At 35.9% G+C, this 14854-nt stretch overlaps 1 protein-coding gene across 1 annotated transcript in view; it reads right to left on the reverse strand.

The window, feature by feature from the left end:
* Nucleotides 1–3611: 3611 nt before the first annotated feature.
* Nucleotides 3612–14854, reverse strand: part of Schip1 (Schwannomin interacting protein 1) — a 465465-nt gene continuing 454222 nt past the window's right edge. Inside the window, exon 5 of the transcript XR_011032731.1 lies at nt 3612–3694. The gene's annotated coding sequence lies outside the window, so the exon portion shown is untranslated. The remainder of the gene's footprint in view (nt 3695–14854) is intronic.

Raw genomic sequence — 14854 nt, forward strand, 5'->3', positions numbered from 1 at the left:
CGCTTCACAAAAAAGAGTTTGCAGCACTTCGTCAGTGGCATTACTTTCGACGGATAGTACTTCATCTAGTGTTCTTTTAAAGCATGCAATTAGCCTTTCCCAGTAGCCTCCAAAATTTGGTGAGTTCGCTGGTATAAATTTCCATTCGATTCCCCTTTGTGTTTATTTCTTCTAGAGCTTCTGTTAGGTTTCTTGAAGCGCCTCTAAGATAAGTTCCATTATCGGACCATAGTGTTTTAATTTCGCCTCGCCTTGCCTTGCCATCATTCGACGGATTGCCAACATGCACGAGTCTGTAGTAAGAGAGTTTGCGATTTCCACATGTATTGCTCTATATGTTAAGCATGTAAAGAGAACGCCATATCGCTTTCGCAGACATTTATTGTTTCTGCCACTGGAACCCCGACCATCTTTCGTATAGAACGGGCCGAAATAATCCATGCCAACGGATGTGAAGGGTTTTTGAAATGTAGAGAACCTCTCCTTGGGTAATAGACCCATTTTCTCTTTAACCGGTTTGGCTTTGCATCGTCTACACCACATACATTCGTTGATAATTCTTTTGATCTTGGTATTCATCTTCGGCATCCAGTATTGCGACTTGAATTTATGTACGACGACTTTTATTCCGGTATGCTGTACTTCGTTGTGAAAATGTTGTACCATTAACTTTGTGAATACTTGATCTCCATGCAACCCAATAGGACTTGTCGCGACGACGCCTTCTGCACGTATTATTCGGCTGTTTATGCGTAGAATTTCATCATCACTCATAGAAAGACAATATTTAGTGAGGCGTAAACCCCCTGTGATCTTGCCAGTTTTAGCATAGATTATGTCATTGTGAAAACATTCTGCTTGGACATGGAGATACCATTTTGATAGAGACCAATTATACTCCTCCACGACGATATCGCCCCGACGGAGTTCCATCTTACAACGTTTCGCTTTTTCAATTTACAATTTACAAGGATCACTTTATTTAAAGAATTATAGTTGCACAAGTGAGTGAGACTTACATAGAACACGCAATAACCTTTTCTACTTAAATATGATAGAGAAATGGAGAAATTAACTTATATACGATATAATAATTAAAGGGAAAAATTTATACAAAAACCCTATAAATTTTCGCTTTTACATTTTCTATAAATCTTTTGACCCATGCTGTGGTTCTTACCAGTTGTGTGAACTTCGAAATTATATTTTCCAGTATTTTAAATGGGTGGTCATATTGGTGAATCAGCATCATAAGCCCTGGTTCGGTTGGTGCCTTTAATTTTGGCTGTGGCCACATTTTTTTATCCAATCCAAGAAAAGCTGGCCCTTGTTGCCATCTGTCTGTGGCAACTTTTATTGGCGAATCTCTTGTTATGATGTCAGCAATGTTTTTCATGGTTGGAACCCAATTCCATTCTGCCCTCTTGGACTTTTCGCATATTTCGCTTATTCTGTTGGCTACGAAAACTTGCAGCCTTTCGTTACTGTTTATCCATAAAATCACTGTTTGGGAGTCTGTCCAGAAAAACCTTTCATCAAATTTTAGATGCATTTCGTTTTCAATAGTTTCCGCCAGTCTACATCCCATCACAGCTGCCAATGTTTCAAGTTTTAGAATCGTAACATGTTTCAAAGGTGAAACTCGAGCCCGAGATGCTATAAGCATGACGTCATATTTTTTGCGGCTTCTGCACCCTTGTAACTTACTCGAATATGTGCCGCTGCAGCGTATGCTTTACTGCTAGCGTCGCAAAAAACGTGTAGTTCGACTTTCGTAGCAATAGATAAATGTTGGGAGTAACATTTTGGTATTTTAACATCATGTAGTCTTTTCAGATCGTTTAACCACTCATGTCACTTTTTGACAGGGTCGCCTTTAATCACATCATCCCATCCAATGCCAACTTCCCAAATACTACGCATCAAGATCCGACCTTTTAGTGTTACTGGAGTCACCATTCCCAAGAGATCATATATTGAGTTGACTGCTGCAAGCACCTTTCTTTTTGTAGGCATCCTTGTTCCATTCATTATATCCTCGATTATACTGTGCATTGTAGTTGTTGAGAAAATAAATATGTCTCTTTGTGCGTCCCATGCCGAGAACCTTTTGAGATATGTCTCTTTTTTCACCCAATCGAATACGTGTTAACGGACTACGTAGATCTTCGGGTATTGCCTGTAAGACATCATGATTATTACAAATAAAATTTCGAATTCGAAAATGTCCCGCTGCGTGTATTTTAATAACTGCATGAATTATCTCAACAGCTTCGCGAACTGTTGCTTTTGAATCCAGATAGCCGTCGACGTAATGGTTTTCAATGATGTCTTGAGCTGCTTCTGGTGCCTCACTTTTGTGTATCGCCGCATTGTGATTTTTTACAAATTGTGCTATAAATGGTAAGGAGGTTGCTCCGAATATCATTGACGTCTGTTGGTCAGACTGTTGGTGGTATTTGGATATTCATATTTCTCCATAAAAAGCATTGTGAGACTACATCTTCTTTGGCGATTTTTACCTGATTAATCACTTTTTAGTATTTGCAGCAAAGGCTATTGTGTTTAATCTTAATCTTATAAGCACGCCTACGATTGATGAAAGGCAATCCGGCCCAGTTAGTAGATTTTCGTTCAAGGAAGTGCCATTACAAATGGCTGCTGCGTCGAACACTACTCGAACTTTTCCCTTTTTCTTGGGATTAATTACTGCAAAATGTGGCAAGAACCACAGTTTTGGGGATTTAAGCAAGTTGGCATTAGTGACTATTTTGGCATAACCATTCTTCAGTAGCTTCTCCACTTCCTTTTGGTATGCTTGCGCTAGTTCACGGTTTCTGTTCAGCTTTTTTTTTCTAAACATTTTAGTCTATGTTCTGCCATTTGGCGACTATCGGGGAGTTCCACTATGTCGCTTTTGCAGGGTAAGTTTACCTGATATTGTCCATTTACTCTTATAATGTTTAGTTCATTTAAAGCAATTACATTTCCTACTCTGGTGCGGTATTTAATATAATGATATGCCACAAATCCATACGTAATGCAGAGTGAAGCTATGCTAGAAATATTGAATTTAATATCCAAGTCATCGTAGAACCTGCTATAACAAACACAATTGAAAATTGCACAATTCATCACAACGGCATGACGAAGCAGCCACCATTCCAAATAATATTTATCCCGAAAGTCCGATAATACTATAAAGATTCCGGCAAGTGCGGGCAGAAAAAACAGCTGGTAAAGAGCCGCTGATCCATAACACTCTTCTATATAATTTTCTGTCGCTTTTTCCTGGCAATCATCACAGCAGCGCAGGGCAAAAGGGACCACCACAAAAAGTATTAAAGTGCTATAACAAATGGAAAGTCCCAAGGAAATGACACCCACAAGTCTCCAAGTTACACACATTTTCTAAGTTTGAACCTTTTCAACCTCTGACAAAACAAAACTATTTATTTATTTTATTTATTTATTTATTTACGTCAACTAACACAGCAGTCGACGAAAAAGCTTAAGCTAAAGACAGATGGTAATTAAATGAAGAAGGTAGCTTAGCTTTATACACAACTAAACATCCCCGACCCGGTGGAGGTGTTTTATTTGCACAAGGTGCCAGCTATGCCCCGATTAACAGCCAATGTGGCCAGGGATGAGTTGCAGCCAATCCAAGTCCAGAATATTTTCATTGGTTTCGCTGTAGATGATTAAAAAGTATAGCGCGAAGAGAAGTGACAGAAAGATGAGGAGAGATAAGGTGAGAAAGGTTGTTAAAAGATTGGCAAAGAACACGAAGAGGTTCGTGAAGAGAGTAGTTAGTCAGACATCTACTAAGGTGAATAGGAAAAACGTTTCTGGTCCGACGTGGGGGAACACAAAAATACAGCGTATCTAGTAAATTGGTAGAAATGACTTCGCCGTTGACTAGTTTATGGAGAAAGAGAATGCCAAAAACAAGCCTACGGTTATAAAGTGAAGGAAGATTAATAAGAAGAAGTCTGTCAGAATAAGAAGGTAGTCGAAGACCCGGGTCCCAATTTAGACCGCGTAGCGCAAACTTAAAGAATTGCTTCTGTACCGATTCAATACTACGCTGGTGAACATCATATTGAGGGTTCCACACTGGCGAGCAATATTCTAGTGTAGGGCGAACTAACGAAGTGTATTAAACCTTTGTTACATAGGGATCTTCAAATTCTTTGGCCCAACGTTTAATGAAGCCGAGAAGGCTGCTTGCTCTGTTGACAATTGAAGAAATATGAACATTAAATGAAAGTTTAGGGTCAAACATAACGCCTAAGTCTTTGAATGATGGAACACAATCTAACAGAACAGACTTAATAGAGTAATGAGCTAGGAGCGGAGACAAACGACTGAAAGTCATAAAAAGAACACTTAGAGGCATTAAGGTGTAATTTATTAACGTGGCACCAATCACAGAACGCATCGAGATCTGATTGCAAGTACTGTTGGAAAGAAGGATCATTATAGGAATAACAAATCTTGACGTTATCCGCAAACATGAGCACGCGTGAATGAGCCAAGGCCAAAGGCAAATCATTTATAAACAATGTAAATAATAGTGGGCCCCGATGACTGCCTTGGGGTACACCTGACGTAACTCGAACAGTTTTAGATATCGAGGAACGAAAAGACACCTTTTGGGTTCTGCCAATAAGATACGACTTTAACCAACCCAATAATTTTGGTGAAAAACCCATGATGTTAAGTTTCGCGAGAAGCAAAGAATGATCAACCGTATCAAAAGCCTTACTGAAGTCAGTATAAATAACATCAGTTTGACACTTTTTACGGAAGCCATGGTGTACAAGGGTAGTCAATTCTAAAAGGTTGGTAAGCGACGAACGACCTTTCATGAAGCCATGCTGACAAGGAGAAATAGTGGATCTGGATAGATGTTGAAGGGAAGACGTAATAATTTTCTCAAACAGCTTAAGTATTGCCGAAAGTTTGGCAATGCCACGGTAGTTAGAAACATCCGATTTGCTACCCTTTTTAAAAAGCGGAATAATAAAAGACTCCTTCCAAATATCAGGAAAGAATAACCGAGCTAAAGGCTTAGATAGGGAAATCGAACACATTTTAAGGATGCAACGAGGTATATTATCAGGCCCGGGAACGAAGGAAGACTTCATAGATGACAAGCTAGAGAGAATACAGTCTTCAGTAATACTGAAAAAAAACATACAATTTAAATGTGGGATTGAAAAGGGATAGGGTGTGGGATCCGAAACAGTAGTAGAATATGTCGACTGAAAAAATTTAGCAAACAGATCTGCAATATCTTAATCATTATTAGCAGACTGGTCGTTAAATCTGAAGGTGGAAGGTAGTACATTAGAGCGTCTTTTGGAATTGACAAAGTTGTAAAATCTTTTGGGGTTCTTATAAAATTCAGCATTACAGCGAACGAGATAATTGTTGTAGCATTGAGTATTTAAAAGACAAAATTGAGATTTGGCTATACAATAATTTGCATAGTCAAGTCGCGAACCAGTTTTTTTAAATCTTTTAAAATATCTCGATTTAATGTTGCGAAGATTAGAGAGCCTACGTGTGAACCAGACTGGAGAGCTGGAGACGGTAGAGACATTCACATAAGGAACGCATTTATCAATTAGAGAATTAAGAGCAGAGTAGAAAAACTTCACTGCACAATCTATATCGCAGCACTCAAATAGAAATGACCAATCAAAAGAGAAAATAAGGCTATTAAGAAGATTGAAATATTATTAAATGAATGGCTAAAATCAAGCTGCTGTCTGGCACAAGATGGGCAAGTCCAACGCATTAAGCCAAGCTCAGGCTTAAACACAGACAAACCAGAAAATTTGTCGTAGTCGCGGCCATTAAGACCAGCACATTTTAAGTGAATAAGATTATCGCAGAGCCAACAAGATATTGCTCTATACTGATCATCAAAACGATCAGAATGCTTGCAAGTAGGTAGACAACAAGCCATTGAAAAGCCAAACGAAACACAAGGCAAGCAAAAAAAAAAAAAAAATATATATAAGAATATATAGAAAAATTTAAATACACAGCACAATGATAATTATTGATAAAAAATCAATAATTACAAATAAAACAAAGAGACAGCTAGAGTACACAGTACAACAGATATGGCAAGAACAGTTATAAGCCGAGCTTTGAGAGGCGGCCTTACAAAAGTGATTACGCGGGAGAGAATCTGAGCACAAGCACAAAGCAGAGAGAACAACAAAGCCACTAGCATTGATGGTATGCTGGGGTCGAAGAGGGGAGCAACTGCAGAAGCAATGACGAAAGAAAAAAATAAAAAATAAGTAAATGCACCAAACACTAATCACGAAAAAGAAAAAACTGTTTAAACTGATTAATTTGGCGAATTATGGAAATAAAACACAAGGGAGTCAAGCGAACAACACCAGCGAACGCGTAAACAAACTAAGCACAATTAAAATTTGAGAGAAAACAATAAATATTAATAAAAACTCAGGAGCTATGCAAAAACACAACCGTCACGTCAGAGAGCAGAAAGCTTAATAGATGAGGATATCTTGCTAATAGCAAATTTTTCTTCTATCGATTTAGTTTTGTCCGTTGCTGGTTTACAGACACCAAATCTTTCTATGCTAAATTAGTTTTTAAGCATAACGCCCAGATGTTCATCCTCGATGTGGTGTTATATAAGCCAAGACCGGGTTCCTTTTGTAAAAATAATATATCCAAGATGAACACGTCAGTGTCCATTCATTGTAGTTTTCAGATTGATTCTTTATTCCAAATTATTCTTTTGCTTAAGCTAAGTTTACATATATATTCTTATGCTGCGACTTATGCGACAGCTACAAAAGAGAGTGAGAGTGTCAGTACATATGTACATACATATTGTTGGAGCGCTTGCATCAAAGTGCTTGGTCAGCGTTCACACGCTGGCCTGGCTCTGGCTCATGTTACGCTTGTGCATACATTGCTTGTGTGAATATATGTATGTGCATATACAAATATATGATCATGCTTAGCTGAAAATTTATGTGAATATGTTTATGTGCATACATCAATGTATACAAATAAACATATTCAAGTGCACAATTATATTTTAATGTGTATATGTTCAATTGTTTATACTTGCAACAAAGTGTTACAAGTTGAGCTCTTTGTATTAAATGATTATTTGTATGAATATACTACTCCTCCCCTTTTTCGAGAATAACGTAATAACATGGAGTTATTATAATGATTATTGATAATTGAGTAAAGGTAAAATAATGGTAAAATAAAGGTGTATCTTAGGAAAAATTTTTTTGTTTTGGTTTGTGTACGGCCAGACAAATTTTCTTTCTCTTTTGTTTTCGAAATCGTAAGAATATATTTTCAATAATAGATGAAACCATAAAAATTTTTATATACTTTTTTTTTAATTACTTTTTGATATTATATTTTTTCTTTTTTTAAATCTATTTTTATGTGTTGGAAAGTATGTTTCCGAGAGACCCCGCGGTATCGATCGCGCAGCTATGTATAAGTGAAAAGGTCAATATACTTATTTGCGAATGTACATATGTAACTTTATTAGAACTTAACGACACGTCTATACAGTGCCAAGAACAGAAGCCGACTCCTTTCTTTCTGTTAAGCGCTGCCAGATCTCCTTAATAATACTAGGAATGCCAGATTGCCACTTTGATATAAACAGCTGGCGCTAATATCGAACATTATGTACTGTTTGTATCCTACTTTTATTGTTTCTAATTTTTATATTGTTTTTTTTACCTATTTCTACAACATCGAAGGGTCCTAAATACACTGAATCAAGCTTATGACCATTTTCGTTTTTTAAGAAAACCTTGTCTCCTATTTCTATTTTAAAATCTGATACTTTTTTTATCATTTATTTCTTTTTGCTTAATTTTATTATTTTCTAAAAGTATTATAGCTCTTTTATACGCGTTTTCTAATCTAAACTTAACTTCCTTAGAATAGTCTTCTATATTATATATTGGATCTATTGTATTAACGCTATTAAATTGAATTGGTAGGTTACTTTGTCTACCAAATACAAGTTCATATGGACAATAATTATGTGTTATTGACGGTGTTGTGTTAAAACAATACACTAAGTACTGTAACCATATGTCCCAATCAGTTTTATCTACTTAAATATATGAACGAATGTACTCGTTGAAGGTCCTATGACTTCTTTAAACGGTACCTAATGTCTGGTGATGGTGTGCTGTAGATGTTATGTTATCTATTTTCAAATATTTGCACAGCTCAATAATAATGGAATTTTTATATTCTGTTCCCATTTCCGTAATGAACGTCTTCATTGGACCGTACTTCAGAATAAAAGATTCGAATATGGCTTTTGCTACAGTTGATGCACTTTTGTTTGCAACAGGAACTGCTACTGAATACTTTGTCAGGTCACATATTAATGTGATTGCGTATTCATTCCCATTTTCCGAATGTGGTAGTGGATCGATCTTGTCTACTATCACTCTGTCAAAAGCATATGGTGATGTTTCGGTTATAATCATAGGTGATCTAGTATGTTTTGTCGTTTTCGACGTCAGGCATTTTGGACATTTATTAATGTACTTTTTTACACATTTAGTCATGTTTTTCCAATAATATCGTCTTTATTTTTGTAATTGTTTTATTTATGCCTGTATGACCTCCTTGAATGGGATCGTCATGGAATGTAGACAATATAGCTTCTTTTTCTTTCTTATTATTTACTTGGGTCACCGGCTTGAGTAGCGCTACTCTTAAAAATTGTAAAATTCTATTGCCCATATTTTTGAAAGATTCTATTGAAATAGTTTCAAAGATCTTTTCGCTCGGTGCCACTTTGACTTTGGTGATACTAAGTATACCGGCTTCTTTTTCGAGCCTTTGAAAAAACTGACCTAAGTCGAGAATTCCATTGGTATACATATCGCAAATGTCAATTCTTGCTATAACTTTCTTGCCATGTTTGAATGTGGTCGAGGAATCAGTTATTCGCAAGGTCACTACTTTTCGTACTTGGGCTCGGAAGCTTTTTCAAGATTTTGCCTTGGCAATAGTTCTTGTTTATTTTCTGCGCAGAAATTGTTTTGTCTACTTTGGTACCTGGTAGTGACTTTCAGGATTTTTTTGTTCATGTCAATTAGATCGGATATTGTTATTCTTGATAGGGCGTCTGCCACAAAGTTATCTTTACCTCTCAAATACTCTACTGTAAAGTCGTACTCTTCCAATTCTAGCCGCATGCGTGTTAGTTTTGAACTCGGGTTGACCTTGGAGAACAAATATGTTAATGGTCTATGGTCTGTTCGCTCTGTGAAATGTTTTCCATATATATATGGTCGAAAATATGTTATTGCCCAGTGTATTGCTGCTAGCTCTTGTTCTGTAGTACTCTTGTTGCTTTCACCTTTAGTGAATGCTCTTGATGGATATGAAACTGGAAGCTGGAGTCCATTATAGTTTTGTGTTAAAACTGCTCCACATGCTTGTTTGCTTGCATTTGTGATTATGCAAAATTCTTTGCTAAAATCCGGGTACTGCAATAGATTAGGTTGAAAGAGCTTTTCTTTTAAGTATTGGAATGCATTTTCGCATTCTGCTGTCCATTCGAATGGAACATTCTTTTTACATAATCTTGTTATGTGCCGGGAATATTCGGCGAAATTTTTTATGAAACGTCTATAGTAATTGCAAAATGCAACGAAACGTCTAGCACTATCTGCATCATGTGGGACTGGATAATTCTTGATGACGTCAAATTTTGTGTCGTCTGGCAAGATTCCTTTGTCTGTGCATTTGTGACCTAGGAATGTCACCTCATGCATAAAAAATTAGCATTTTTCTGGGTGCAGTTTTTGATTGTTTTTTCTGCAAAGTCTAAAAGCATCTACTAAATTTTTAATTTTATGTTGTTTAGAACAACCAATAACGATTAAATCATCCATATAGAGGAATGCTTGGCTAGGCGCAAGCCCTGAGAATGCTATTGTCATCATTCTCTGAAATGAATTAAGTGCTATTATTAGACCGAAAGGTAATCGTGTAAAACGATATGAGCCATTGCTTGTTGAAAAAGACGTTATATCTCTTGATTTTTCTTCTAGTTCAATTTGATGAAAACCTGACATTAAGTCAAGGCAAGAAAAATATTTTGCTCGTCCCAATTGATCAAGAATATCATCAATTCTGGGGAGCGGAAACTTATCTGACAGCAATTCTTTGTTTATTTGACGATAGTCAATTACTAATCGCCAGTTTTTTTCTTTAGATCCCGAAAGTGTTTATAAGGCGAAACAGACGGTTCAACAATACCCCGTTCGATTAACTTTCCAACTTGTCGCTGGATCTCGTTTATTTGGCCATGCGGACTCTTGTAATTTTTCACATATACCGGTTCATCATCCTTAAGTCTTAATTTTTGTTTATAAAAATTATTTGTTGTGATCGGTTCGGTGTCAAGTCCGAACACATCACTATACTCAGTGCATAACTTTTCGAGTTTGTCTTTGAATAGTATTGGGAAATTTTTCTTCAATTTATGAATTACAGATTCTTTTCTTATATCTTTGGTATTTTGAACTATATCGTAGTTCGAAAGTGATTTAAATTTTATATTGTTAACGTCTACTATTTGGCATTTATCTGTGGTATTTAAGAATCGGACAAAAGTACTTTGGGCTGTTGCAATAGTGTTCGCAACATAAACGCCCGGTTTAATTTCCTGATTCGGAATTAAAATTTTATCTTCTGCTGAAGATAGTTCTATTTTGGTATCTTGCTGGTAGAAGTGTTGAGTTATTACCAGAATTGAATGTTATTGGAACATAAATTGGGTACGTTAATTTTTGTGGTCTAAGTATAAACCAATCTTCTGAATTGCTGTAATCTAATTTGCAATTAAAAGTTTTTATGAAATCTAATCCTATTATTCCGTCGCATGGGATTGCGAAATTTGAATGAAGCATGTGAAATTCGTATGGAATAATATATTTATCTGTCTGCAATTCTATTGAGACTAGGCCTTTGGAGTTTATTACTCCTTCTCCTATGCCTCGAATGTCTACAGTTTTGTTTACTTGGATGTCGTCAGAATTTTTCAATTAAGAATGTTATTTTCTTATTTGTTTTAACATTCTTAAATGATACGAAATTATTAAGACTTAGGTTAATGGAATAGACTTTATTTTTAAATTTTGAGCATTTGGAGGATCTTGCCCGTTTCCCTGGTCGCTTTGGGTAATTCGGACATTTGTGTTGTTGTAACCATTCTGTTGGTTATTTGTGTTTTGTCTATTATTATTGTGTCCACCTCCACGGCCGCCTCTTCGGTAGCGTGAATAATTCCGGCCTCGTTGGGCTCTCTGTTCATCGTTATTGCTCCAATTCGAGTTGTTATTGTTCTAATTCGAGTTGTTTCTCTAGTTACCATTATTGTTATAGCGGCGTCTGCCGCGGTCATTATGCTGGGCATAACAAATGGTATTATTTTGGAAACTGTTTGTGGAGCCCGTCTCTACTAAAAGAGTGGTGAATCTAGCAATGGCTTCTTTAGCCAAATCAAAGTTTCCTGATTCCATTAATAGCTGGACTCTTTGACTTTTGGTATGGCTTACCATAGCATTTACTGCCACTTTGGTGGTGTATTTTATTGCTTGTTCAATTGGAAGACCATCCGAAATATATGCGCCTTTAATGGCGTCGGTCAACTCAGTAATCTCCTTTGTGTATGAAACACAGTTATTGGGGTTTCTTTGCAGATTTTTAATTTTTGCTGTTAAAAGATCCACTGATTCACCCTTGAAGATTGTTGATAGTTTTCGTATTACTTCATCAATCGTTGTTTCAGAACTTAGGGTATTACCCGCTTGACCTTTTAATTTTGATTTTATGATTTCGATAGCTACTGCTTCGTGCGTTTCTTTTATGCTGTTAAGTACGCGAAGCGCTCCAAGGAAACCCGGTAGATTTTTAATATCACCATCGAAGTATGGTAGCAGCCTGGTGGCTGTGTTTATGAATTCTACCACTGTTTGTGTCATTTTGTTGTTTTCTTCGGGAATTGTTGGCTTGTTAAGACTTATTGCTGATGGTTCTTCTTGACTTATTTCTTCATCAGCCATTAGTTGCGTTTTTTCTTCCAGTACTATTGAAGTTTCCAAATCTGATGTTTGTTTAAATTCAATATTGTGTCTGTTAAACACAGTTATTGCTTTTTGTTTGTAATCACCGTAGAACGCACTTGCGGCTGCTTTTTGCCACATCTTTAGTTTGCTATAGTGTTCAGTTAATACTGCTCTAATAGCTTGAAGATTCTCGGTTATTATCTTCGTGTGTTTGGTTACTGTGTCTTGGGATGTTTCTCTATTCTGCGAGAGGCACTTAAAAGATTTAGTTAATTCTTGCGCGTGTATTCTAGCTTTTCCTATTATATCATCCCAAGTAACCAGAGTTTGTTAAGATTAATTTCTATTTCTATTTTGGATTCTTGAGAACCCATTTTACTAAATAAAAAAGGAAATTTGTCGTTTTAATTTAAGAAAAATTTTGATAATGTTTTACTATTCTATGTCTATTATTTCTACATCTGAGTCTGTTAAATCTATTGGTTCTGCACTCGATTCTGATATGTTTATCAGCGCAATTGAGTCCTTGAAAAGTTCGTGGACCCATCCGGGCACGTCTTTTCTTAAAGGAGTCTTAGCTAACAATCTACTGTAAGCTACTTTTATGGATTTTTCCATAAGATCTACAAAATTTTTTTGTAATTTGTAGTTGTGGGCTATCCAATACCTTGTTTCCTTGTATTTGTGATTTGTTTCACCTGATTGTATCAGGAAATCAAGGAAAGGTAAATATTTTTGGAGCTTTTTTGTTTCTGCTTTATCCATATTCTACACTAACTGCCTAAACCTATTAAACTGATTATGGATGTATTTAGTTCTTTACTGCTGTTGTTCCTCCATTAGGTAGAAACGCAGTGTGCCCGCTGCGTTTGAAAAACAGCATACATATGGTACCGTGAGAATGAAACTCATCTGTACCCTAGTGCCTCCTTTGACTGGGAAATCTTCGCCCGTTATGTCAAGGTAAGCTAACCTAATTTGTACTAAGTTTATGGAGCGTTGAGGTGAGGTACTTCCCTCGCTCCTAAAAACCTCAATTAAGTCTTGGACTATGCTAGGGTGCCTGTTGTTTATTTTTTCAAAGTACCTGTCACAATGGGTCATTTTTTATTTATTATTTTTTTGTATATATATATATTTTATCTTTTGTTAAAAAAGTTTTGATTTATAATTGCTTGTGTGCATATGTATTTTTAGATCTTATCTAGATCATTGGCTTGGCTTAGAGCTCTTTTTGTTACACATTTATTGTGTAATAGGTAAGCCTTATATAATACATATGCGCACAATATTATGACAATAATTAATAGTAGTATGTTCGTTAATCTCATATCAGCATTTGATGATTCAATTTTATTTATGACATTTGCAGTGGAGTCCACTGATTTTGTTTCGATTAACCCCATTGTGGGTATAACGGATATATCATCAAATTTACTTATGCTATTATCGAACATACGTATGGGATTTTTGTTTTTATTTATTACAAGTGTACAAAAATATGAAATAAAGTTCATAAAGACAGGTTAAAAACTTTTGTTTAGCAATTACTTTAATTTTTTTTTTTTCATAAATATGTTTTGACCGGTACATATTTGTCTGAATTTGATTTCTATTTGAATATTTATATATTATATATTTCTATATTAAAATAAAATTGTTATGGATTCATGCATATTTTTTTTTTATTTAAATTATTCGTGAAGAGAAAAAAAAAAGTAAGAGAGAAATAAAATTTATCTCAACTGTGTCTTGCACAGCGAGCCAGAGACGTGAAAAAATCATAGAAAATGTGGTTGGCTCACAATTCAGGTATACATTTCATTTGTTTTATTGTTTTAAAAAAAAATCTCCAACCACATTGTTAGTAAAAGCCTATCAGACAGTTAGTATGTCGCAAGTTGCACTTTCGTGCTTCAACTTGCTATTAAGGTTACAATTATAATTATTAAATTAAAGGCAAGTTAAGGCTTGCTCATTTCTGCGGCCTCTTGCGTTTCTTCGCTCTTTGGCGAAGTTCAGCTTTCAGGATGTCAATACGCTCTATGCAGCGTTGTCGGTCTTCCTCCGTCTCCAGAGTGGCCAGTAGGTCTACTTCCAGCCTCTTCCAGCAGATTCCACAAAGGGAATATCTTCACTGTTCATTCGTGTTCCTTGTTGGTTGATTGGTTGATTTTCTTTTGGTTCGCTTGATTTATCAGATGGTTCCAACCGCTGCTTCTGCTTTCTTCTGGACATTTATTCCAATTGATTTAAAATAAAATTTTCATTTAAATAAATAAAATGTTCATGTTTTGTGTTGTGGTTAATATTTGCAGTTGTTGTTCTTCTGACATTAACGTTGATTGATGGTTTGATTTTTGCATTTGGTTTTGATGGATTGGGCCTCTCATTGCTCTTCTGCCGTTGGTTGTTGCTTTTGTTAGCAGATTGCAGTTATTGTTTTTGTCAGCAGATTGCAGTGGTTGTTTTTGTTAGCAGATTGCAGTTGTTGTTTTTGTTAGCAGATTGCAGGTTCGGGTCCTGTCACGGTCGCCATGTTATATAAGCCAAGACCGGGTTCCTTTTGTAAAAATAATATATCCATGCATAGTCGTTTTCAGAATGATTCTTTATTCCAAATTATTATTTTGCTTAAGCTAAGTTTACATATATATTCTTATGCTGCGACTTATGCGACAGCTACAAAAGAGAGTGGGAGTGTCAGTACATACATA

The sequence above is a fragment of the Drosophila tropicalis genome, unplaced genomic scaffold (genome assembly GCF_018151085.1).
Source record: "Drosophila tropicalis isolate 14030-0801.00 unplaced genomic scaffold, ASM1815108v1 contig_615, whole genome shotgun sequence".
In the NCBI taxonomy this organism is placed as follows: Eukaryota; Metazoa; Arthropoda; class Insecta; order Diptera; family Drosophilidae; genus Drosophila; species Drosophila tropicalis.